Source organism: Belonocnema kinseyi, chromosome 2 (genome assembly GCF_010883055.1).
Source record: "Belonocnema kinseyi isolate 2016_QV_RU_SX_M_011 chromosome 2, B_treatae_v1, whole genome shotgun sequence".
In the NCBI taxonomy this organism is placed as follows: Eukaryota; Metazoa; Arthropoda; class Insecta; order Hymenoptera; family Cynipidae; genus Belonocnema; species Belonocnema kinseyi.
In genome coordinates, this window is record NC_046658.1 from 4,690,606 (window position 1) to 4,713,652 (window position 23,047).

At 36.8% G+C, this 23,047-nt stretch overlaps 1 protein-coding gene across 12 annotated transcripts in view; it reads right to left on the bottom strand.

The window, feature by feature from the left end:
* LOC117167579 (protein kinase C, brain isozyme) overlaps positions 1-23,047 on the bottom strand; it is a 1,572,697-nt gene that overhangs the window by 1,086,500 nt on the left and 463,150 nt on the right. The gene's annotated exons all lie outside the window — the stretch shown is intronic.

Below are 23,047 nucleotides of genomic sequence, written 5' to 3' on the forward strand. Positions count from 1 at the left end.
CTCGGCCCCTTCGTTCCTATCAGTGCCCTCGCATGAAAAACATTTAATTTCTTGTATATTGCGTATGTCCGTCGATTTAGTTCATGGGGTTCTCTTCTAGGGTTTTGTCTGCGACCTCAGAACTTCTTCCCGCCGACCATGTGGTCGCAGCATTAACTTCTTTCTCTTCAAAATAGATTCACGTGCAAGATTGTCGCGAAGTTATTGCACTACTTTCAAACTCATGACTGTCTTTTTTGTCGTTAATCATCCTCTCCTTGTTTTCACCCTTCGTTTTCAGGTTGCTAGCTTACAAAGTTTCCTTATTTCTTTTTAGTATTGCCGAGCTATGTAAACACGCACACATATGCGTGCCATGCACACCCCGAGCATTTAGCTCACATACTATCTAGTTGTCCAACTCACGCGGGAACGACCTACATTCAAAGGCACAATGCGGCACTAAGAGTACTTCATTACCATCTCTGTCACTCTTACGGCATTAACCTTAATATTGCTTCTCTAAATGCTCCTAGGGAAATCGAATCAATTGTCGAGAATGGGAAGTGCCGCATATACTCGAACTTTATACTCTTGACAATTGTTTCTGTTGCTCACTCGAGGCCTGATATGGTTCTTCTTGACTTCGAGAAGCGAACCATGTTCGTTATCGAATTTTCGGCGCCATCTGACAAAAACATCATAGACAAGGAGAATGAAAAGAAAGGGAGGTATCGAGAACTTATAAGGGAGTTGCAACGATTGTACCCGGAATATTCTGTTAAACTAATCGTCCTTATCATCGGCGCTTTTGGAGGTGCCAAGCTTTCACTTGCTAATGGCCTAAAAATCATCCCTGCGTGTCAACAATATGCAAAAACACTTGCGGGAAAAATGCAGAAGGCGGTAGTCCTTGGGTCGCTCCGTGTTCTTAGGGTGCACGAGGCTTTTACTGGATCGTCGTATTGATTCAGTTACAGACTGTAACCACCTATCTCACGGTCGTGAGACGTGGTTGTGGCTGAAATTTTACCGCGATTTCGCTGGGAGTGGTTGCAGTTTTCCAGACTAGCACCCACTCTCGGTGAGAAAGAGCCGACGAGGCTCTACCAGAGTTCTGTATTCTCTATTCTGTATTCTGTATTCTGTAAATTTTTCTGAACTCTGTGAATTCTTTTAAACTCTGTGAATTTTTTTGCAGTCAATAATCTGAATCCTTATGAGTTCTATCAATTCTTCTGAGTCCTCTTAATTCTTCTGGAGTCTCTAGATTGTTCTAAACTCTGTGTATTCTTATGAATTCTTTTGAATCTCTGAAATTTGATGAATGTTAAATTACCTCGAAATCCTTAGAATACACTGGTGAGCGTGGTTTTATTACCACCCCGTTAAATGGCGGTTTAACTCGGTAAGAATGTATACGTATTTTTATATGTTTACAAAGTTCGATGGAGTTGGCGAGGTACGAAGCTTATATGTGTTGCCGTGAGTTGCGTATTTTATGTTAAGACCCATCGTATTCATCGAAATTCAGAGATTCAAAAGAATTCATAAGAATACACAGAGTTTAGAAGATTATATTATATTTATTTATTATTATATTATATATATTATTTTAAAAAAGAGATTCAAAAGGATACACAGAATTAAAATATTTCAGACAATTAAAAAAATACCGAGAATTCAGAAGTTGGAAAACGCATAAAAATTTAAAGAGTTCAGCAGATTGAAAAAAAATTCAGAGAATTTAAAAGAATTCAGAGAATTCAGATCTTTTCAGACAAATCAGAAGAATTGAGAGAATTCGGAAGAATTACGGTAATTCAAAATGCTTTCGCGATGATTTATTTTGATAATAAGAGATATTTTGGGTTCCAAACGGGTACAAAACTACGAAATTTGTCGACGTCTCGTGAACATTGCATTTCAGGTTAGCCCTGAAGAAGTGAACTGCAATGTTTACGAAACGTCGGCAAAAATCGTAGTTTTGTACACCATTGGAACCCGAAGTATCTCTTCTTAACAATTCAAAAGTTATCAGAAATTATATTCTAATAAGCCATACAATTAAGAAGAATACAGAAAATGCATAAGAATTCAAAGAATTGAGTAAAATTCAGGGAAGACAAACAATTTAGAGAAATTAAAAATAATGCATGGTTTATTGCAAAGGTTTCATGATAATTAAGAAAAAAAGCTTCGAATTTTCAACGGAGACTGCTGTCCGAAAATTTTCGTTTCAGGGAATGTAGCACTTGTTGTTTTAGACAATTGACTCTATCTCCCTCAGAGCGTTCGGCAGGATAGGGTCGTGGCCATCACCGTCAGAGGGACAAAGATGGTATTAAAAAACTCTAAGCGCCGTATTATGTTGAAGCGGTCATTTTAATCAACGCCTGAGAGTAGAATACCCGAAAAGGTGGGAAAGGTCCGACATTACCAGGCTCTTAAACCCTTTTGATCTCTTTTGGGTACGCTGCCCAGGCTCCAATACTTTTTTTATTTCTGTTTTTTTTTCTAGGTACGCTGCAACAGGTTACAGACTTTTATTTGTTATTTCATTTAGATTTCTGGATAAGCTGCTACAGGATCCAGAGTTTTTTGCAGGTTATCTTTTTTCTGGGTACACTGTCACAGGCTGCAGACTTTTTTCACTTGTTTTGTCTTTGATTTTCTCTGGGTACGCTGAAACAGGCTCAAGAAATTTGTTAGTTTTACGCATTTAAACTGTGCACGCTATTCCAGCTGCCACTTAAACTTTTCGAATTTACATCTATTTTGTCTAATAATGTAATTACAGCAAAGCCTGCGAAATACTCGTAATTGTTGTATTGTTAGATGTACGGGTGCACTCTGACAAATGTAAAAGACTGAATTTCGATTATTTATACCAAAGCATCGTTATTACATTAAGTCCAAATGAATGATTATTGCTCTCCGGAATATTAAGACACTGAGTTATTGTAAGAACCACGACTTTAATAATTAATAATAAACCGTCTTCTAGACACTCAGCGTGTGCATGAAACGTCCTGTATTTATTGCTTAGAATTTCTTGACATAAAATGCGGTTACGCATTTACCGATTTAATCGGTATAGGTTCCTGTTCAGGAATTTAGCGAAGAAAACTATACATGATTACGCAGAGAAAACCTGTATGAAAGTAACCTTTAAATGATTATATACATGTTCTTTCACATAGTGAATTGAGGTGTGGTTTTATGAACAGGACATTATTCAGGATCCTGTACATGAACCTATATTCACTGCATCACTATGGTTGAGACGACTGTTACAACCAATGTCTTCAAAATTCAAGAGATGCAGAAAGTGAAAAATAAACTCTTATGCAATGAACATAAATTTATTATTCAGGTGGCGCACTCATAGCGCAAATGTAATATTTTAGAACTTGATCGCTAATTGGAATTATATATAATTCTCCTGGCGCTACCTATAGTAATGAACCTGAATCAGAAATATGTACACTTACTCCAAATAATAATCGTATAGTACTTACTGGAGACTAAAACTCAAATTTAAATTCGAAGGCTAAATTAACGAAATATTTAAAATCTATCATTGACTCTGGGGGACAGGTAGACTAAGGTAAACGGTACAAAGGTAAACGTTAGAATTACAATTTTGTCTGATTCATTAAATGAATTCGCGAATCTATACGTACTTTGTTCTCGAAGGGAAACAGCGCTATGGATTGCTGCAAAAATGAGATAATTGATAAGAAAAACTTTAACGCAATCAGAAATAAAAATAAAAAAAATATAAGATTTTTCATCTCCTCTTCTTTTTTGCGCGCATTACTACTTTTCTTAAGGAAGTCACCGAAGTTAATTCAATTGCTAGTTCTATTGGTCCACGAATCATTGTTTAAATTTTAGGGCCTTATAAGGAAGAGTTACCGAATGGCAGTGGTCCAAATATTTAGCTATCGGCGTGCAAATATGCATGCCGAAGTTCAAGTGTGAATAACTTAGCTTGGACTGTTTGGATAAGAAATATGGGTGTTTTAAAAAGCTCTTTTGATACACTTTAAGCTAATTATATTTAATTTTTCCAATACAAATTTAGCTTTGATTTATCGAAATTACCGATTAAAATCTATCGTTGACAAAATTCCCACATCATCGTTTTTTTGTATAGTATAAAAAAGTAGAATTCTACCCCTTCAAAACCTTGCTTTGATAAAAAGTAGGAAACATTACGTTTTGAAATAATATGCGTTTACAAGAGCGGTCTTCTCTAGCATATCGTGCGGTGTTTCACAGCTGGCGCGCCTGACGGGAGCTGTTGTGAGAATTTTGCATTCAATACAATCAACAATAAATATATTTCAATTATAATCGACTACAGTTAGTTCATAAAAAAAGTTTCCACAATTAACCTCGACGAGGTTGCAGTACATTTTTCAATTCGTTTTTTTTTGTTGCTTTTTAAACAAAAGTTCGGTTGGCTCTCACAAAACAAAGTCACAAACTTATGCAATTATATGAACCTTACAGCTTGCCTGCTGGTCCTTGTTTTTGGAAAAACATCACACTACGTGGCTAAAGCAGTGATCGTAACGAGTGCCACGAACTCTTCTACGCACGCGCCGCGCTCGGTCTCTGATTCGTTGCTGTTCGTGCGCAATTTGAAATGCTAAAAAATAACATATTCATGGTTTATTATGAATATATGTTATTTTAACTTATATAAATGTTTATTAGGTAATATTCATTAATATTGATAAAAATAAAATTGCATTTAGGCCATACTGTCTACATAAAAAATATTCTTTGGTACTCACTTGTATTTTTCTTGCATATTTTTCATTATTAAACAATTTTGTTATTTTAAGTTTATTAAAATATTAAAATGCATTGGCAATCTTGTTTTTCAATAGAATTATATTAATTAATACAAAAATTTACATATTTAGCAAAAACAACGATAACACAACAGCCATAACACAGTATGCACTTAATAAATTTTTATCAGGATTCATTAATATCGGTCTAATACACATTGATATAAGTTAAAATGACATTATTCATGATAAACAATAAAAAAGTTATTTTCTAGCATTCAAAATTGCGCGCGAACAGCAACGAATCAGAGACCCAGCGCGACACATGCGTAGAAGAGTTCGGGGCATTCGTTACGAACACTGGGCTAAATAATGCTTTTTCAATATTAGTGTTATTCCATCATTATCAGGTATTACTGCATAATATTAGCCTAATCATAGCTTTGCACAGAATTTGCATCGACTAAACATGTTTGCTACGATTTTATTGCTTATTGATACGAAGCAACCTCTGTTTAGATCTTATCTTTCGATGATCTATTTAAACAATATCCTGCAGCTTAACGCTTTTGATTTCCTCCAACTCCATCGTATGGTCCTTTTCCATAAGCATAAGCATGAAAATACCATTTTGCGGGAAAGCTGAAGTCAAGTTTTTATGAAGCAGATTTCAGAAGTAGTAGCTATTTTTAAAGTTTTGGTTCGCACCATTCGAAACGTGAATAATTAATTTCATTTCTCCGGGACCGAACTCAGTTTTCAAATAATTTATTTTGATCTTGTGATACTCATAAACCTCGGCTCCCATTACCAGAAAATATGCTGCCCAGGTGAAAATAAAACACTGGTCATTGGTGTTGTCCCATGATAAGAGATTGTCCTGAAAACAAATATTCTCATGAATCCCCGAATAACAAAAATTTCTCTTTTGCGAAAAAATCGTACTATTTAGGTTTTACCAAACGATCGTAAAAGTTGTCAATGACTGCATCACTTTTTAGAGCCTCAGTCTTCAGAGTACATCTCTTAGTCTCTGAAAAACCTGAAATTCTATTTCATTATTGAAATTTTCATGTAACTCTCTATCCTAATGCTCCTCCTTCTACACCTTGCCTTTCGCCGCCATCTTCCTTAAGCCACAATCTTAATGGCGGATTGTCTGATTCTACCCTCCCTTCCAGGGCGATTTTCTCTGTCTCCTCTAAACCTCGTATATTCATAACCACATATACTATATACGATACCCTTTAACTTACTCACATACGTGGATTTTCCATCTTCGTCCCCTTTTACCATACAATTCGTAACCGCCCAGTCCATACTCTATCGAGTCCTTTCGCATCTTCCCCTCCTTATTTATTAATTGATCCTTCGATATTCTTATAAAACATTCTTACTCCCAACAGAGGACCCCTTCCCTTTCCATTCTTGCATCAGAGATCCCTCCTAGTGCCACAAATCCCTCCTCTCTTTTGTCTAGCAAGTCTTCCACCCATTCCTCAATCCTTTTCATTCTATCCGTATTGTAAACTGTTAAAAAGATGAACCGTTTATCTTCACTGCCTCATATGCAACGCCTCTCCCTCTCTTCTGCTCTGAATATTTTCCTTCAGTCTATTCTTATTATTCTCCACCTTGTCCTCCCTTTCCTCTTAACTCTTACCATCTCATGGAGCCTTTATCTATACTACTCTATCAGCGTTGACTCTATTCTCTCTTATTCCTTTCTCTCTGTCCATGTCTCTACCGATCCCATAATGTAAAATTAATGGATATATCTCCAGAAGCACCTTCGCTACTCAACCGTCATGATTTATCCCCACCCACTTACTTATTACGAAACAAGCCCCTCATGCACTACCTTCAAAACATCTTTATTGTCGTCCCACACCTACATTTTACAATTTATTGTTATTTTCCTATGTTCTACATTTAAAGTTCTCTCTTCACTCCTCTCCCTCCTAGCCTTGTCATTTAACATTTTCTGTACATTCGTTTTCTTCCGCGTCAAATCGTAGTGAATGAAAACTCCCTTATCCTTTATCCGATTCTGATTTAGTATTAACTCTAACTTAGCATCTCAGTCTTCCAATTCCACGCACCTTAGCTTTAACGATCTCGCCATAATATTATTTCTCCTTTCAGTCTTCTTTTACGTCTCTATGCTCAACGTCATTGATCTTTTCCTTTCTGTAGCCGCAACCTCCTTCTTTTCGCTGCAACGCTGTCTTACTTTGTCTTCTATCATATGCGCTACCTTCTCCCACATTCATTTCTGCTCGTCCTCGGTTCTGCCACCTAATTCCATCTCTGAGCTTCTCTCTCTCATCTCTAGCCCTTTTTCCGTTCTTTCCTTTCACACTCTAATTTCCTCTAACACCTGTTTGACTTCTACTTCTCTTTCCTTCCTTACCGACACCACTAAAATTTTTAACCCTTCTATTCACTCTTTCTCATCTCTTTTATCTACATTTTACATTTAATGTCTCTAATCCTAATGCCCTTCCTGATACCTTTCATCTGCTGTTTATTTTCCATCACGTCTTCTCTCAATCCTCTAATCTCAATTATTAACATCCCCAGTGACTCTTTTTCTGAACGTCATTCAATTTTTTGGGGTAGTGACCCACGTGTCCTTCTTCTTGTCTTGAAAGGACTCTCAGCAGCGCCTCTCCCCGGGCTCTCTTAACTATCTCTCGTCCACTTCTGAAATAAAATATCTCCCCCCCTCGCTTCGCTACACTTTGTATTGTTCGCTTCTACGCTTGCTATGTTCTCTCACTGCAGCTTTTTCCCTTTTTTACTGATGCTGCTCGATCCCGGACCCGGCATTGCTACCGACAACGATGGAAAGATCCCTCCCGGTCTACGTCAGCACCAGCACTCTCACTAATCCCCTCTGGCTTTATCTCATACCGCTCTTTTATCGGTAACGGCGGCTTCTTCATACAGCACCTACTGCAACCGGGAGATATCTCTGAACTCTTTTGCCACCTATCGCCCTATATTTTTCTTCCTTCATAGCCAAAAGCTCAAAATTTGGGCCCGTGCCAGTAGGCAACATATTGATTTAAGGCGTCGTGATACTATTGTACTTTTCTAAGACTTTTGACCAGTGAATCACAGTTTATTGTTACAAAAACTAAAATCATATAGAATTTATAATTTAACAATAAAGTGGGTTGCCTCCTATTCAAATAATCACTCCCAAAATGTGAAGATTAGTAATGCTGACATGTAACGCTTCCCAACTTGTACAACTCTCATCGACAAAATAATCTAAAATTTGTAAGTTTTTTTATTAAAGCTCATCACTTTAAGTTGTACTCATACGAAACTGCTGCAGAAATGAACATGCTTTCCTCACTGATGGGAAATGCTAATATTCTTTTCTTTATTGAGATGATTCTTAGCATGCTTTTTCAATCCAAAGTCTATACCAATATCTCATGTATCCTTTTATTTTAGTTATTATCTGAAGTTTGAAGCGAAATTTGTTCCCTCAGCACATGGCAAGGCACTCCAAGGGTATACCTAGGTTAATTTTAAGAATGTATGATTAATTTATAGGGTATTTTTGTTTATTATTTATGACCTTGCCTCTTCGATCTTCTCAACGAGAGGCCACGAGGGATTTTAGAATTCTGTGAAGCCTTTAGAGAACTGTGATTTACTCTCCTATGTAGCTCCAAAATAAAAATAGAGATTTTAATTTAAATCGGGTTCCCGCGTTTTCGTTTACTGTCTCCAATATTGACGGAACATGGGTGGAAAATTGGGATACTTCCAGAGTCAGGGTTGGCTTTGGATCATTTTCTCTAGGCTTTGGGAATGAACTTAGTAGCCAGGAGCTATACTCGGGTTTGCACCAGTAATTCTTTTGTGGAGGGAAGTCCTCACATCCTCTAACAGGGCGCTTCATGCTTAAAGCACTGGACCGAGAGCTCAGCCAACTTCATGGCTCCCGCGATGAGCATGAGAGGCAAGGAACCTGGTCCATAGGAGACGATACTACGAGCTCGACCACCGACAAGCCGGGTTCTCCTTCGTTCGGCAGCTACTTCCTAAAGAACTGTCGCGACACTTGGCGCCTTTCGAATCATTTCCGCGTTAAACTATTCAGTTTGTAATTCCTTTTAGTTTTCCGTCTTCCGTGCTTTTGCTTGCCGTAAAGGTAAGGTCTACCATTATTCTCTTGGAAAGATGAGGATTTTCATGTTCAAAGGTTTTAATTTATTCTCTGAGATGTGTTTTTATATAGTCTAGCGGCTCAACCATGAGGAACCCCGAGTCCCTAAGGCCCCGTTATTTTAATTTATATTATGCTTTGCTTGCCTTCCTTCAAAATGGAAACACCGGTGGTGTCTCCAGCTGCTGCCGGACCGATTGGTTCTTTGATTTTTTGTAGCCGGGGTTATCTTTTGCTTAAGAATTTCAACTCTGTCGGGAAATTTTCTTCAGTCATTGTAAACTTCACTTTCAGAAGGCCATGCTGGTCTCGTGCATTCTAGATTCAAATTTTAATGAAATGATAACGGTGTTAATCACACCGCCAGCGGTAACCTAACCTCTTGGTTAACAATTTGGCTTTTCTTTTTGTTAGGTATTTTCAAATTAGATCTTCTACTAAGCTAGATCGTAAGCTATGATTGAAATTAACCCTCGGAGGATCGGCCGAACGATTGCCCAAAAGGACTAGATATCACTTTGTTTTGGAATAATTTCACCTCAATGTAAATTTTTTTTATAGTAAAATAATTGAATTAATGTGGAGCGATTTTTATTATCAACCCCAGACTAAGAGAGCAGAAGCTAATCTGGGTCCACAAAACCTGTCTGTCCCCGTGATTTAATTTTTAGAATTCGTTTGGCGTAAGAGCGCCTGGCACCCAACAAAGCAGGATTACGCCGGGAGCAGGTGATAATCTGAAAAACTGCCCCCAATCCCAGCCTGTCTATCGACTGGTAAGTAAGAGTCTCGATATTTAATGACCATGTCATAGTCGGGGACTATTGATATGTGGACTTCATTTAATTGTATTGGGATGGGGATATTGGGATATTGGCAGGGATGCTTTTTAGGCCATTAGCAAGTGAAAGCTTGGCACCTCCAAGAGCGCCGATGATAAGGACGATGAATTTAACAGAATATTCCGGGTACAATCGTTGCAACTCCCTTATAAGGTCTCGATACCTCTCTTTCTTTTTATTCTCCTTGGTTATGATGTTTTTGTTAGCTGGTGCCGAAAAGTCGATAACGAACATGGTTCGCTTCTCGAAATCAAGAAGAACCATGTCAGGCCTCGAGTGAGCAACAGAAACAATTGTCGAGAATATAAAGTTCCAGTATATGCATTGTGCCTTTGAATGTAGGTCGTTCCTGCGTGAGTTGGACAACTAGATAGTATGTGAGCTAAATGCTCGGGGTGTGCATGGCACGCCCTCCAGCTATCATCGGGAATGTCTTGGCTCAAAATGCGGTCACGATATGTTAAGGTGGAAATGACAGCGTCTTGGCATGCAAAAATGAAACCCTCCGTACCAGGCTTCAACCCGGGCGATTTAAAGAAAGCAAACGTCAGCTCACAAGACATTGACTAATCCTTCACATTTCTGTGGAAGGTACCGTGCATCCTCTTATCGAGGAGCTGTTCACGAAAGTTTTTCTCTTGTGCTTTCTTAAACCGGGCTTTCAGGACTGAGTACTCGAGATAGATAAGATTTGATGCATTTTGCTCACCCCTATTACTGAAGTCAAGTCCGAGTGCTTCAGCAGGCTCCTTCGCTGCTTTTTACAAAAACGCTCCTTTGCCCACTTCTTCGTGATCCTGACAATTTTAAGAAGAGGGTCTCTTCCATTTGCAACTCTATGTGCTGTACCTAGAATAATCCTGTTGTGAAGACATTCAAGACTCAATATTCCGCGACCCCCTTGACAGCGTGAGATGTACAGTCGCAAAACGGAAGACTTAAGATGCATGCTTTTGTTCATGTGCATAATCTTTCTTGTCCCGATATCAAGAGATCTGAGCTCGTTCTTCGTCCATGGAACCACTCCAAATGAATAGAGTGTTACCGGGACGGCAAGCATGTTCGTTGCAGATACTTTGTTCCCCGCCGACAGTTCGGAAGACCAAATCTGTCGGATGAGACTTTTGTATCTGCTTCGGAGAGTATTCTTTATAGATGCAACATCCTGAATGCGGCTCCGTGGCATGCCCTGAAAGACACCTCTCTGAAAGGTGACCTTGTTAGTTGTCACACGATTTTTTCCGGATGAGATAGTAAATCTGGTTTTCTAAAACGGCATCAATCTCTCTATGCACCCAACTATTTGCGGATAAACCTTTAAGATAGCCAAAAGACAGATGATAAGTCTATGGGATGTTGAATCGAAAGCTTTCCTATAATCAATCCAGGCCATCGATAGGTCACGCTGGTAGAATGCTGCATCTTTGCAGACACATCTATCGATGAGCAGGTTCTCCCGACATCCGGCTACGCCTTTCTTTGAGCCTCGTTGTTCATACATCCCTCTTAATACTTTTTTCACCTCCTCGGTAGTGATGGGTGGGTATTCTTTATCAGGTGTTATGAGGGCAACACATAACTCCTTGAAGCTATTTATATTTTCTGAGACTTCGTCCAGTCTATGCTGAACTTCGTAGATTTCTCTCCAAAACACTTCGACCTCCTCTGGTTTGGGTGGGTGTTCGACAATAACTGGAGGGTCATGGAAGAGTGGAGATGGGTCAGAGAGAAACTGTTGATTTTCTCTGACCCACCTCTACCTCCGCTCTAGACTTCTCTTAGCGTGAGATAGTATCCGTATTCTCTCAACAATATGCTGCCTGATGGTCAGGAGCTTTAACTTGATAAGTGTGTGATAACGGGTCCGGAGTTCGCGCGCGAACTTTCGAACCTTGGCGGTAAAATTCCTGCCAGATGTGATGTAGTCAATCACACATTGAATGCGGGACACGTACTGTCTTGCCCAGCCTATCTTTATGGCAAGTTGATGCATTCGTCTTTTGGTCTTATGATCAGCCGTTGATTTTGTTTCACGGTTCGCATCGGCCAAAGCTCTCGCTGCATTATACACACAATAATTGACAGCCCAGAGGTCGAATTCACCGGAAAAATGTCCACGAATCACGTCATCTATTTCAGCCAGATCTTTAGGCTTGAGAGAAACCTTGGTGTTGATGTTTCTCCGGGTCATAAAGCATCGCTCTTCATCTATTGGATGCCTGCCCGCGGTTGGTCTTAGTGTCGCCTCTCTTTGTTTGTTTCCGGCTTGTTCTAGCTGTGGTAGAGTAGGCGTTCCGCTTACATAGCCCCTTTTACGGAGTAGTTCAGCATGGTTTCGCAGACGTTGCTGCGAAAAGTGCGATAGCTCCGGGTGTGATTTTAAAGTAGGGCATTGTTCGATTTATATGAATTCGAATAATTTTGTCCTTGTTTCTTATTAGTAAAAAGCAGTCAACACATTCAAAAGGGCCTATCCAAGGCCCTTTCGAAGTTTGATTTTTCATGGTGTTGATTTCAAAATTGATCAATTTTAAATTCTCATTTCATTAATTATTTCCATCTCAGACTCTTGTTTTGATCAGGTTCCCTAGGGTGGAGTGCTTTCTTTCGATGTTTTCGTTGGACTGTGGATGAAAAGCTGTTGTTTTTACGTGAGAGATTTGTAATGCTTCTTCAAACTGTTGCATCATTTCTGAGAGCAAGTTGTGTTTCTGGCCTGTTAGCGACCCTTCTATTATTGAACTACATATCTCATAAGCTATCGGAATTAACACCGTGAGGAGGATCAGTCTATCTTGTAGACTCAGTATATATTTGTTACCTTTAACTGTATCGGCTAATGGGCCGTATATATCTAGAGCTATTTTTTCATCAGGTTTCAGAGGAATATCTGGCATAATTCCCTAAGCTTGATTCTGGATTCTTTTTGTTTGTTTGGATTTGACAGATGGGACATGTTTTGACGTATACCTTATAATGTCTTTATCCATACCTATCCATTGTCCTATTTTTTCGCTTTTTCAATCCGCATAGGTTAAATCCTAAGTGGGGATACAAGTTAGATAGGTATTCCATAATTTTCTGTATCGGTTCCTTTTATATTGGTGTAAAGAGTGGGTTACCGAATTTAAACCTTATTAATGTTAGTTGCAACATCTAGCGATTGTTGTAGAATATCGCTGGTATGGATTAGATAAGCAATATGCCTTTCTGTTCTCCTTTCTTAAACATATTCAAATTTGTATTTATATTCCTCTAGCCTCAATCGCCACCGTAAGAGTTGCGGGCTAGGGTCTTTCACATTGTGTAACCAAAAGAGTGGTTTGTGATCAGTTTGGATTTTGAACATGTTTCCTAGTAAGTATTGGCGTAACCTTTTCATTACCCATAATAGAGCTAAGAGTTCTTTTTCTGAGGAGCTGTAATTTTCTTCTGCTTCATTAAGGGTTCTGCTAATAAGTAAGTAAGGGTATCAGGCCTGAGATAGCACTGCACCTAATCCCTGATTCGATGCGTCGCATCGGTTGTTAGAGTGGAACATTCTTTAAAGTCGGGGAACCCTAATACTAGTGATGTTGTTAATGCGTTTTTTAATTTTTCAAAATCTTCTTCTTACTTTTGAATCCAATACAAAATTGTGTTCTTCTGAGTTAATCTGGTGAGTTGTCTAGCTATAAAATAAAAGTTTCTTATGATCTTTCTATAATATCCATCTAATTCTAGCAATGATTGAACTTCTTTAAGTGCTTTTAGCTGCTTGAATTCCTATGTTGCCTTGATCTTAATAGGGTTTGTCTTAATTCTTGCCACAGTAATTAGATGGCCTAGTTACTCTAGATCTGGGCCTAGGTACTCGCATTTTGATGGTTCTCATTTCAAGCATAAGTTGGTTGGTTGTAATGTGGGCGGAGGGGGGGGGGGGCGTGAGGCACCCCCTGACGCTCAAGCTACAAAGCCTAGTGTGCCACTCCCGTGTTTTTGTCTCAAGGCAGTACTTCGAATCCGACCATCTGCGTCGAGTGTTTTGTGGATCTCGGCGGCTTTCCGTTGTTACCAACATTCTGAGATTATAGCTCTCAGGTGTCAGGCCCACACATCGCGCAGCAAGGGACGCCCTTCCTTGTCAATGGTAAACAAAGTGAGCCTCGCCAGCTATGTAATCCGCAAGTCTCCCTAGCAGGCTAGTGTATGGGGGGGGGGATCTCGCTGAGGTCATCAGTTAGGCGCACTAATTCGAAGTACTGCCCTGGAGTGTTTTGTAAGTGTATGTGTGTGTATGCTCATTACTCGAAAGCATCAGCTTTTTCTGAGGGTTCACCCCTTTTTGGGCAAGATCTACGTCTCGTGATCCTATATACGTAATTCTGTTGAATTTGATTTCCTCTAATATTTTTATGGGTTTCTGAGACAAGTTATAATATGGTATTTCTACCCTATTATTTATATTGTTTATAGTACATCAGGAATTTCTTTTTCATTTTCCATCCAAATTACTTGATTTTCTTCCTCGAATAGGATGATATCACAGACTTTTGCTGAATTTCCTGGTAGGTAATCTCCCTCGAAATGTAATGGTAGTTTCCATATGCCGATTATCAAATCAGATTTTGTTATAGTATATCTGCGGTGTTTTTGGAAAAATGACAATCCTATTATTCCATCTTCTAATAATAGTAAGTTTTCTTCTACTATGTGGAAAAGTTTTTTTTTCCAAAAATACTGCAGATAAGTGGCTTTCGTTGGTTCGAGGTGATCGTCACCCATTAAGAATTTTTTATGGAACTTAAATGTTTCTTGGTCGGGCTGTAAATGATTTCTTTTAAATATATTGATTGCTGCTCCGCTATCTACTAACAATTTATATCTAGATCTGTCACTTCTTCTTTCGTGTATTGATTGTAATTTTCTGGATAATTTAGATGAGGATGAATTTGCAACAAAAAAAAACATTAACGTTTTAGCAAATAATTAAATTTTCAACTTTATATAAAGTGCGCATATAAACCAATTAGTTGACTTTTCAACGCAAGGAAATACTTAATGAAATTAAAAATAGTTCAATTTAACCAAAAAAGTCGATTTTTACCAAATATTTTAATCTGCGGCCGAAAAGATTAATTTTTAACCAGCATTTTGAACCAAAAAGGATGAATTTTTAACCTCGAAGATAAATTTTGAATCAAATAGTTGAAAATTTCGAACTAAAAAGATAAATTATGAACAAAACTTGAAATGGTTATATCTTAAGTTTCAAACATTAATTTTTAGCAACAAAGAACACAAATTTAAACCAGTTAAATTCAACCGTAAAAGACGAATTTTAAACGAAATCGTTTCTTTCTTAACCAAATTAATTAACTGTCAACATGAAAAATGAATTTTCGACACAAAAATAGAAATATTTAAAACATTCATGAATTTTATACTAAATAGTCCAATTTCGAACAAATAAGATTGATTGTAAACCCAACAAGATGAAATCTTCTAACAAAAAAAAAACATAAGATTTCTTCCAAAAAAGACGAATTTACAAATAGATTTTATAATTGTCATTGTCAAGAATTATGTTTTCGTAAATTTAAATACACAAAAATCGAATTTACATTGAGGGTGACAAATCGATAGCTATCTATTTTATTCTAACAAAACAATATTTACAATTGACAATGAAATTAACCACAAAAATAGATTTCTTGAACTCGAATGCTGTGAAAATTATTTATGAATTTTCAAAATCGGACAAAAATTGCCTGTTTGGAAAAACTTATTCTTATAAACATTAATTTATAAATATTATCGTTAATCGAGCTAAACAAAAGAGGTCTTTTTACCGTATTGAGTAGATAATGCGCATTTGTTTGCTTAAATGGTTTATTAAGAGGTCCTAAATAGAATTCCAAAGTTTTCTAGAAATGACACCCGTGCATCCCGGAGATATTTGTTTAAAAGTTCCAAAAATCGTGTTTGCATAGACTGACCTGACCCATTGCATTTTAAAGCAAAATGTTAAACGCCAAAATTAAACTAGAGGAAGTTCTGAAAAACCTGAGGAAAAAACGTTCTATCTTCAATAGATGCAGCGTTATGGTCCTTCAAAGAACCCGGACTTTTTGACAAAAAAGAGGCGAAAAACCCTAATTCTGAAGTTTGTATCTGTACTTTCGAACCTGTTAATTTTACGAAAAAATGTCTAAAGTCGAATTAAATTAGACGCGATTTCGAGTAATTCTAAAAAAAGTAAATGAATTAGCGCCAATAGGTCATAAGTTACGGCCTCACAAATTGATCGCTTTTGACCTATCTTTCAGGGCACTCGTGTTCGTTTCTTTCAAAATACTACACTTCTCAGTAAGGCTACATAAGTGATGCAAGAGAAAAAGTTGCAGAGCAGAAAATTCCGCATGAATATAAAAAATATAATCTTTTAGTCTTCACAGATTAAGAGTTATGACTCTTTAAAAAAGCATAATTTCTTTATTATTTTGTGCTATTCATAGCAATAAAAAATTTTTTTTAACTACTCATTTCGTACATATCCTTCAGAAAAACATGAAAAAGTTAAATTTTAGATAACTAAATTCTGCGTAAAACAAAAAAAAGTAAAATGTTTCGGCTCATATAGGTCACGAGTTATTATTATGAAAAATTGACATTTTCCATCCGGAATGCTCTGTATATACTAGAAAATGTACGGCGAAAATTACGGTCCAAGTAATTGTGTACTTTGGTTATAATTTGAATATATTATTAAAAATACATATTAAAAGTAACATTTAATGATAAAACATACTTATTTTTAGCATTTTATAATATCCAATAAAAATTTCATGTATGTAAATTGAATAAAAAATAACAAAATTGGCATCAACATTACTGAGGCGCTGATTATTATTTATGTTATAAAGTGGATTTATATTATAAGGGTTATTGGGACGTTTACCTCACTTTGTGAAAATCACTTCCAAAATATCTTTTGTCGAAATTCATTGGAAAAATTACAAATTAATTGTTTTATTGGGGAAACCACTTTAAAAAAAGTGCTTAATACTCTTCCTCCAGGCTGGTGTTGAAAAGAGTTCATTTTACAAAATAATCTTTGAATTTTTTGCATTCTTAACATAAAATAATAATACAACGTTACTAAACTGAAGCTCAAATGCGGTCGAAGGACATTTTCCAGTACATACAGAGCCTTCCGAATGGAAAGGGTCAAAGTTTCATAGTCATAATTCGTGACCTATAGAGCTAAAATATTTTGCTTTTTCTTATTTTACGCTGAATTTAATCCTCTATCATTTATTTTCTTGCCATTTATCTGTAGGACAGGTACGAAATAAATAGTTTTGAAAAAACTGTTATGACTATAAATAGCTCAAAATAGCAAAAAAAATTATCCTTTTTCCACAGTCATAACTCTTTATCTATTAAGACTAGAAGTAGTACCGGGCCACTATGGACAGACTACTCCCTCCACTTTCCTTTTCCGCCTTCACCGTACTATAACGCCGAACCCCTCGCCGTAGTGGTGGGACCCACCCTCACCACCATGGAACACTTGTTTGCATCCGTTTTAAGGGTGCGCAATCTGACACACCCCTAAGAAAAGTTTCTCTATATATATATTGATAAATGACTTTCTCAATTATGGTATGAAAAAATATCGAGAAATATTATGTTTGAGTTTGTATTTCTTCAACAACTTTTTGCAAAACTTTCGCACAAGACAATAATTTTTTTCTAAATTATTCGTAAAAAAATTATTAAAATCCGAAGGAGAATAACCATTCCACATGCAATGGAGAAAAATAATGCGATATTGCCCACAAACATTCGGAGTCGCAGTTTGTAGTCTCTTTGTGTTCCACCTGTAGAAGGAACAATTTCCCCGTAAACAAAGATGTTTAGGTATAAGAGGCGGTAACCTGTGGCCGTTAAAGTAGGTGCCTCTTCCATCATAGCCAACGTATAGGGCGATCCAGTGAGTTCCAGGTTTTGATTGTTCATCAAAATTAGTTACAATTGCAAATAGTCTCGTTCAACGTGTAGGAAACTGATCTGCTGGAAACACGCCGACTGTCCGAGATTTTGGGAGTCGAAGTACTTGTAGAATTTTTAGGCTGTTCATACTTTTTAGATGATATTCGTAGGGTAGTTTTTCGAATCTAGTCTGAGTACATTATTAAAAGGACACATAAACATTGTTTTCTTTTTTATACCATGATGGAAACAAAACTCGTCTATGAATGGTAATTTTTCAAACAATGGGCATTTTAGTTCCTCCCAATTGATTACTTGTCTACTGGTAATTTTCTGTAGTAACTCTGGTTTTTCATGTCCTCTGGTGTACATTAGTTTGGCAGTTCGAACAATGTCACGTAAATTGGGATAAAGGAAATTCATTGGGACATCTCCTTCAAACCACTCAATGCCGTGATGATGACAACTAAGCCAGCTATTTTGTTGTTGAGATTCATTTGTGTGATCACTAAATGTAAATGGTGGAGAAATAATCCAATGAGCAATACAATAACGGTCCAGAGAAATCATTCTGAGACTACCATATTTTACAAGATTCCAGTAAGAGTAACAGTTTGCTGAGAGATCAGGTGTAAGATCAAAGGCGAACAGATAGTTTCCTGCAGGATAATTTTTTCTCTCAATATTATTTCCTTTGTTTAGAAAATGGATACCATTTCCAGTTTTTGTTTCCGTTTCTATTGAATGCAATATTGTCCACAAACCCAATTATTAATCTTTTTGGCATTTGACCGAGAATAACATTATCAAGCGTTTCAGAGTGAACAGAATACCGGAACTAATTTTTGCTCGCCGCACAACTAGTGAGGGCTCGTCAATATTTATACTACAGCTATTTGTGCTATCCATAAGACAGAATAAATCTTTTGAGCTACTAGTCGTAGCCTCAATTTCACATTATTGATATGAAATGTGTCCTGATTAAAAACATCACAGTGCAGGTGTCCAATAAGATGAATAGATTTACCAGCACTTAAATATTTTTGGCGAGATGTTAATCCCATATTATCATCGAAATCATCCATTTTTCCAGGCGTGTAATTATACCAAAGAGAGGTGGTAAGATGACTATTTTTAGCGGCAGGACCATAGTTAAGTAGAGTTTCAACGTATGCCCGATAAGCATAAGAATTAATGGGTGGAGATACAACTTTTTGATTAAAATAGACATCCACTTGATTGAATAACGAATGCAGTAGATTGTTTACAGGACCAACTCTATCCAATTGTTCGGCATTTGCAGTAATCCTGGATGGTGTAATTAATTTCACCTTAAGATTTAGCATTGTGAGTCAAATCAATGTATTCATCACCATGACCAGGGACGAGAAATTCTATAGGTGAGTCATCGGTAAGGGATGATACCGGTTTATAGTGTACTCATTGAGAGTTTTCTATCGAGGTTTGTGTAGGAGGTACCAAGAATAGATCTAACTCAGACTTGAGGCACTCACAAGAATGAGAATGTAAAAGCGACATTTTAAGAAATACATTTTGTCTCGGATGCGAATTTGATACACTATTACTTTCCAAATATATCATCAATAGAATGCTTCCGATTTTCATGATTTATATACTTTTTTCTATTCTTTGTTTTTCTTTTATTCTTTGTAGCTTGCTTTACTTTCCCATTACCACGCTTTTTTATTCTTTTGGGAGTTTTCTTTGTTTTCCTTTTATTCTTTGTAGCTTTCATTCCTTTAACCGTACCACGCTTTTTTATTCTTTTGGGAGTTTCCTTTGTTTTTCTTTTATTCTTTGTAGCTTTCATTCCTTTCACCGTACCACGCTTTTTTATTCTTTTGGGAGTTTTCTTTGTTTTCTTATTAATGGGATTTCGGCTCAATACCTTAAGCTCACGACAATTAGAGATCAACTGAACCATTCGCTTCTTCCGATTGTTCTTATAACCAAAACCATTCATCATATTCTCCATTTTATTAATAGCACGCTGTTTCAAATTCTCAACAGTTTCCCCAAAGCGATTTCTAAATGAATTTTTAAGCGGAATATTAGCATCCAAATCATTCATAACATTCATGCCAGTTCTAAGAGCTTCTTTTCCGACAATTTGAACTCCTCTAGTTAAGAAAGGAAGAACACGCCGACATAGACCACCAAGAAAGCTTCCAATACCGAGACCTTTGCGATATGGTGCGCCAATATAAATCAGGGGAATCCCTCCACCACCACCTGCTTGTAAGGCGTAATATTCAGCGTATTGGCTCATTATTTATTTATTTCCTATCTCTATCTAGTCAATATATTTAAAGTGAAGTGTAGCTGTCAGTGTACCAAACTCGAATGGTATTGGCAAAGCAACGTGGTCCCTTATATCAATTTTAATTGTAGGAAATTAATTGAATTGTGAAAAATTACTGACTTGTGGTGTACCAAAACAGTAATCTCTTGTATCTACAGAAACAGCACGTGAAAGTAGTGCTTTTACATCACCAGTAATGCGAGGTTCAAAAATATTACAGTAAACAAATAATTTATCCAGAAGACCACTAGCTAGACTAGGTGGATGTCTAGCCGTATACTCATTATTTTCAATTTGAAGTAGATTATATAGTGCGAAACCAAGAATAAGTGATATAGTAATTTATCACTAAGTACCAAAAAATGTTGATCAGTCATCTGACATAATTTTGCACACTGTTTTTGTATGCGTACGTAGCTGCTTTTGAATTTGTCATGTTTAAATTTAATATGTTGTCCTAATTCTGGAAGACAGTTCAGAGTATTTTAAAAAGACTCAATATCGGCATAAAGGCCAGGTTTAAAGAAATTTACAAGGGGGTTTTTCCACATAAGAGGTTCTGCTTCATCTTCTAACTTTTCATTCATGACAATAAGTTCTATTAAATCTTCTAACTTTTCTCTCATATTTTCTTCATTTGTCTTATCTTCTTCACCAGGTACTTTATATTTGTGAAGAAGGTCAATACCATTCTCAATGATTTTTCTATTTTTGATATTACCATCAAATTGTGGGAACCTATGCCCATCAGTCCCATCATTCATAAGCGTAATGCGGTTTTCAATTCAGTGATCGTGTCTAATATGAAGTTTCATACTACTATTGCTTGGTAAAATAAGGTAACATTGATCAGAATTCATTTTTACAATGATTTTAAAGTTGAAACTGGCCTTTAATTTGCAGTATTTTTTTAATCTTAAATTTCTCCTCTGCTATGTCTTTAGTTTTACGTCGGTCAATTCTTGTTTGTAAAAAAGGCCATCAATTTCTTCTCCTGCTAGATCTTTCAACTCATAAACAAAAGGTGTTTCTAATCGATTTGGAACTTGTTTTATTAACAATATTTCTTCACTCCATCTTGATTCGTAACCTTTCTCAAAGACGCCCTTCTCTCGACTGATTCTAACTTGATCATCGACTCTGTACTTAGGCTCTTTTGTAGACCTCTTTTCCTTACTGTATCGCGATTGAATATTTTCCCATGCTTTGGATGCATTGAATATGGTAACTTCAGCTGGTTTCATTTTAATACTACTGTGTCTAGCATTATTGTAAGCATCTACAATGTGTTGTAAGATATCAATATAGCATCGATTATTTTGATGCGTAAAGTAGCACCACATGCGTTCTTTGAGAGTTCGATTAAAGCGTTCTACTACGGCTGCTTTAACATAAAGGTCCCGTGTTACTCGAAATTTTATTCCATTATCTGTCAAAAATTTTTGAAAAGCTGCCCCTACAAATTCTTTCCCTTTATCTGTTTGTAAACAGATAGATACATGATTTTTACCTTTCTGAAGAATACGCTCGAAACCGTGTCGTACTTCTAAAGCAGATTTATCTCGAAGAGGCTCGACCCAGGCAAATTTACTTGAAACATCAATTACCACTAATAGAAAAGTATAATTATTATTGTAAGTTGACAGACTTTGGAGGTCAACTAAATCAACCTTCCATACATTATCAATCGACCTAACATTATAATGTAATCTTTGAAATTTTCTACGAATAGGCCTATATTTTGTAAAAGTGTCCTGTAACTTTAACCATTCAAGCACTTTAGCACTAGATACTTTTCCTCGCGCAACACGAATTACTTTTCAGCGCCACTGTAGAAGGCCGGATGACTTACATTGTAGTATATTTCTTTTAACAGTTTCATCTCAGATTAAATTACTGCCACTTTTTTATCAATCCTGAACCACGCTGACTCAGTGATTGATCTTCTTTATTTCTGCTACGACTTCTTGCACGAGATCTTATATTTGGAGTTTCTCGAAGTCTGTGTAAATCGCCAGTATCATCTGTACTATCATCGTCCGTTATAAAAGGGTGAAATGTATAGTATGTTCTATTACTGACGTCCCGAGTCACCTCATTATCTGGTTTCAGTCTCCAGTATTCTCTATTTTTTACAAGCTCTCGTGGTGTGCCAAGCTCTCGAAGGATATGAGCAAACTGATTTCTGCCAGCTGGAACGAATCTTTTTCTATATCGCAATTCATTGTTAGCAAGATCTGTAATATTTTAATCTTTAATACGGTGTCCATCAATGAAAACTAAACCTTTTTTATCCTATTTTATTCTATTAGTGATATTCGGCCTTCTTAAATAATTAAGTAATAAGATGCTGTTCGGCTGAAAAGTTCTGGGTACTGATGCTGTGATGGTTTCCACAGGTAGAAATTCGTCATCGGTTGATTGATTGTGTGTGGCTTCATTTTGGTCATTATTCTCAATAGGTGGTATTCTATCCTAATCAACAAAGAAGAGAAATTTTTGTAATACTTGACGATATATTTTTCACTTTTCACGTTCATCAATTGGAGAAGGTGAAAATAAGATACGACTCATTTCGGAATCTAGTCTACCAAGGTTATTGCCAGGTGTTTGTGTAGTTAAACCGAGTATTGCAGGTATAATTTGGATTTTATCGGCTTGGTCACTTGGAATAAGCACCATTTTTCTAGCATGCTCTATATTTGATGGTAAAACGACCCTTTTGTTCAGGAAGAACCACTTAGTAAATTCGATATTAATGCACCAATGATAGGTGCTAGTAAAAGAGGTAAAAATCCACCTTTTTGCACGACAAAGTTTTTCTTCTTCCACGTACAGTCTGTCAAGTTAAAGCGTGGGTGGCTTTACTCGCAGTCGGTAAGGTGTATCGACATGATTTTGGTGTCAAAATATTAAGAAGAGCTCCCTC